This window comes from Carassius auratus, unplaced genomic scaffold (genome assembly GCF_003368295.1).
Source record: "Carassius auratus strain Wakin unplaced genomic scaffold, ASM336829v1 scaf_tig00214722, whole genome shotgun sequence".
NCBI classification, from domain to species: Eukaryota; Metazoa; Chordata; class Actinopteri; order Cypriniformes; family Cyprinidae; genus Carassius; species Carassius auratus.
In genome coordinates, this window is record NW_020527782.1 from 51,457 (window position 1) to 56,483 (window position 5,027).

General features: G+C 39.7%; 1 long non-coding RNA gene across 1 annotated transcript; it reads left to right on the top strand.

Annotated features, from left to right (window-relative positions):
• The first annotated feature begins 349 nt into the window (after positions 1-349).
• LOC113092883 (uncharacterized) lies at positions 350-1,872 on the top strand. Its single transcript, XR_003287649.1, has 3 exons — positions 350-574; positions 1,011-1,085; positions 1,854-1,872. It is a non-coding gene; the product is annotated as an uncharacterized LOC113092883 (long non-coding RNA).
• Positions 1,873-5,027: the final 3,155 nt, after the last annotated feature.

The following is a 5,027-nucleotide window of genomic DNA, read 5'->3' on the forward strand; positions in this document are numbered from 1 at the left end:
TACAATGTATCACTTGTATTTTTGGCTTGTTGTTTCTGATTGCACACCTCAAGGGAGAGGAAATCCAGATCAAATCCCAGAAAGTAAAATTAAAACAAAATGAAGTTAAAACTTGTTTTGAACAATTTATTTGTCATCTGAATATAGATTTTTAAGTTGGGGGGGGGGGGATTTAGATCTTTTATTGAAAAAAAAAATCTGGGATTTCTTTTTTTTATAGGTCATATTGCCCAGCCCTACTAGGTTATTAAAAAGCTGACTTTTCACAGCTCCTAAACCGGGGGGGGGGGGACAAACGTCGGTCCTGAAGAGCCGCATCCCTGCACACCTGAACAAGCTATTCAAGGTCTGAAGGGTAACTAGAAATCAGGTTAGTTTTAATTAGGGTTGGAGCTGAACTCTGCTGCAGCTGTCCTGAACCCTTCTTACCCAGCTATTCATTGTAGATAACCATTTTATCATTTTATCATTGTCCATTTGTGTCATTTCAGATTACAACACCGTTTTAGCGATCAAATGTAACTTACTCTGTGTTCTTCCTTGGTAGTCACCTGAGGGTCTCAAGACAGTAAAGGTGTTAAATTAAACACAAAATATTATTCTGTTTTAGATTGTGTGAAGGGTTGTGAATGCTGCGGTCACACTAGACTTTGAGCTTGCAAAGTTTCCTTGGACGCAGTGTTGTTAAAAAAAACATTTAAATTCAACACACAACGCATAATAATCCATTTAAAAGGTAAAAACACACAATCTACTCCACTTTCTCTCAGCGCTGCAGTTTTACATTTTTTGCTGTGATGTATCAAACTGCTATTGGTGATACAGTTTGACGTGATGTGAATTCGCAAGTCAAGAGTCACCAAGATTGGAACTTTGGAATGCAGCGAAATGCGGAACTTTTCACACAACTTGCGCTTCCGGTTTGATGCATTCGCATCCATATTAATGGAAGTCAATGGAAAGAATATTAATCTTTATTCTATTTAATGTTCTTTTACCTTGTGTGTCAGGTGGATGAGCACTCCAGCTGTCGCTATGATGGTCCGCCTGAGAGATGCCCACTGGAGCTGAGAAAGATGGAGTGGGTGAGATTTGCTTGTTACATTAAGCAAATTAACAAACTAAGGCCTGCAACACACTCAGTAGCCAGAATCACGTTTTATTTTTTTGGTAAAAAAATCATGAGCCATGTGAAATCATGCAGATCAGTATAAAAACATTTTGAGGGGCATGGGGTTGGTGGTCATGATGTTTGAAGTCCAGGGTTTTTCCTGGGTCAAAAACGGTCTTCGGTGGAGGCTGACGATCAACAGTATTTCTGTTTCGTATGTCTCACTGTGCAGACGCAATTGACGTCACTTCCTCAAGCCCCACTCGCGGCATTGTTTAGATACTTGATCTATGTTTCTATCCATGTATGTATCTACTTTGCAGTTATTTGAATGTACATTGATACATTGCAATTGCAGTTTGAACTGTGATCTGTCATGCCATGTTAATGCCACAAAATTCACATTTACATTTACTTTTTTGGGAAACTTTGGTGTCTGCAGTATGTATATAGAGTGCCCAAAATGGTAAAAAAAAAAATAATAATAATAATGAGCGACTCCTTTTCTATTAAATAATAGAAGGATCTGTGAAGGGTGTCAAATTAAAAAAATTACTTGAGTGGATTTTTGTAATGAACTTACTCTGGCCTCTTCCTTGGTGGTTCCCTGAGGGTCTCAGGACAGCAAACGTGTGCTTTATGGATTGAACACAATGTTGTTACATTTTTTAGATGTATTTAAATGTTGTGAAATGTTTCAGATTTCCTTTATCCCTGATTATGCTTTTACCTTGTGTGTTAGGGTGAGCAACACACCAGCTGTCGCCGTCATGGTCTGGCTGAGACATACGCAGTAGAGCTGAGAAAACTGGAGTAGCTAAGCTATTTCATGCATACTGAGTTTTTTACACTGTTAAAGAGTTGGATTCCCATGCTAAACATGGACAAAGTTTAAAAAATTAAGTTGTACGTTTGAAGGAGTATTTCTGTTCCAAAAATACTCCTTCCGGTTTGTCACAAGTTTCGGAAAGTTTTTTCGAGTATGGTTCTGTGTGACGTTAGATGGAGCGGAATTTCCTCATATGGCTCCTAAGGGCACGTCTGCCGGAAGAGCGCGCGCTCCCGTATAGCAGAGCACTGAGAGCACAACAGACTTCAGTGATCAGAGCGAGAGCGTCGCGAAATGTCACAAAAGGAGTGTATTTTTGGTTGCCAGGGCAAGACAACCCTGCACAGATTACCAAAAGAGAAACAGCATTAAGGGACCAGTGGATGGAGTTTATTTTCACAGAGCATCAACGGAGTTGTGCAAGTGTTTGTTCCCTGCATTTCGAAGATTTCGTTTTACAAACAAGGCCAAGTTTGACGACGGATTTGCGTATCGTTTATTTCTTAAGGATGATGCAATCCCAACGAAAAAGGGTCACGATCGTGTGTTGGAACCGCAGGCGGTGAGTAAAACTGCTTCAAATATCTCTGCCTCCTTGTTAGTGCGTCCGCCTCCCATGCCGGAGACCCGGGTTCGAGCCCCGCTCGGAGCGAGTCGTTGCTGCTGCTGCTCTCGTTCAGTTTCAGCCTCGGGATCGGATTCTGGATCATAAATAAATGGCTGAATCTGACTGTAAGCCATGGTTTGTTTTGGATGATGTTTTTTTCCTCAAGGTAATGTCACAGCTTCCAAACGCTCTCAACGCAAAAGCCTACTGGCGCTCGTGATTCTTTAGCTCCGCCCACACGTTACGCCTCCAGTCGGTCGTGTTTTTCCGGGAAAAATCGGTACAGACTATCTTTCTCTTATGAATATAATAAAACTAAAGACTTTTGGGAGTTATGAAGGATGCAGTACTACTCTATAGGTACTCAAGATTAACAGGATATTGAGAGAAAACGAGCATTTCACCCCCCCTTTAAGTGGAGTAATGACGGTTCATAATCTTAAAGGGACAGTTGCATACATATATAAAAAAAAAATTGTTAATTGTATAAAGCGATTATGAATTGGAATTTAGCCACTCATATTGTATCCGTTACTTCTACAATCTCTGTATGGACTATGAAAATGTAGGAACAGAAATCCCTGAGTTCATTGAATATTTTAAAAAGTTTTTGGGTTTAGAATGACACGATCTATGATTTAAATTTCCAGTTAATTGCATCAAATGTTGATCTACATTTATCTTTCCAGCTAGCCAAATACAACTAATTATTTACCTTGGAAGCTGAGGAGACTCTCACACCAGGTCTGTTGTTGGTCTTCCGTGTCCCTTTGTTCCTGATTGACACATGCTGTTGACAGTTGGGGGATCATTAGTGGCATTCCATATGTCATTCACCTTTAATCTTACTTCATACTGGGTCATTTTGTGTCAGATCATCCACAATTCAGAAACTTTCCTGAATCAAATTTGATATTTTCAAATTTTTTTTTCTTAAACCAAAATATTGAATGTCACAAGATTGTTGAAGTCAACAGATTTTACTAATATAGCTACCAATCTTTATGTAAAAAATAAAATAACAATGCTGCCATCTTTCTAATTCCATTGTTATTTGGTTGTTAAATCTTCATGTTGACCCCCCCCCCCCCACTCTCTTTTATTTATGGCATTCATTTTTTTAATTACTATTGTTTTTTTATTATTATTATCATTATTATTTTCCATTTACCTTTTTTGTTGCGTTTTGGAATGGCTGGAGGTTTTGGTGCAGGTGGAACACTTGCTTTGTTTGCAGCTTTTCTTTTTTTAATGGGTGGTTGTTCTGCTACCTTGTCATAGATATGATCTGTACTTGTTTTCTTTCTAGGAAAACAAAGATAAAAAGAACAACTGCACACATTCATTGCCTCTTTGTGTGATGTAGCAAATACTCATAGAAATGTGCTCAATAACTTTTCTGCTGTATTTCTCCTTAAAGGGTTAGTTCACCCAAAAAAATTTAATTATGTCTTTAATTACTCACCCTCATGTTGTTCCAAACCTGTAAGACCTTTGTTCATCTTCAGAACACAAGTTAAGATATTTTTGATGAAATCCGAGAGCAGTCTGATCCTGCATAGACAGCTTTGCAACTACTACCTCAAGGCCCAGAAAAAAAATAAGGACTATAGTGCTTCAACCTTAATTATGAAGTGAGGATAATACTTTTTCAACAGTAATTTTTTTTTCTGTGTCAGTCTCTGACATGCATTCATGAGAGGTGCTGATGCAGGAGCCAGCATTTTGACAAAAAAAAAAGCACTGTTTTAACAATGACTTTAATACCTTCCTGAGATGGTAGTGGCATTGATGTCTATGGGGTATTTTATCAATAATATCTTAATTTGTGTTCCAAAGATGAACGGAGGTCTTGATGTTTTGGAATGACATGAGGGTGAGACATTTTTGGGTGAACGCTCCCTTTAAGGCCTCCCTTAAAACAGTTTATACTACTGGGGTGTTGAATGCTTGAATCTGATTGGCTGACGTACATGATGGGGAAGTCGTGGCCTAATGGTTAGAGGGTTGGACTCCCAATCGAAGGGTTGTGGGTTCTAGTCTCGGGCCGGACGGAATTGTGGGTGGGGGGAGTGCATGTACAGTTCTGTCTCCACCTTCAATACCATGACTTAGGTGCCCTTGAGCAAGGCATCGAACCCCCAACTGCTCCCCGGGCGCCGCAGCAAAAATGGCTGCCCACTGCTCCGGGTGTGTGCTCACAGTGTGTGTGTGTGTGTTCACTGCTCTGTGTGTGTGCATTTCGGATGGGTTAAATGCAGAGCACAAATTCTGAGTATGGGTCACCATACTTGGCTGAATGTCACTTCACTTTCACTTCACTTTCACTTTCATTGTGAGGTGTGTAATTATTGTCTGTGAAACGCACGGCGAACGTAGTTCCAGGAATCTCTCCTGTAACAAATTACAGGACTAACAAAAACCAATCAGCTAATCAGATTCAAGCATTCAACGGCCTCGTAGTATTAAACAGATGACAC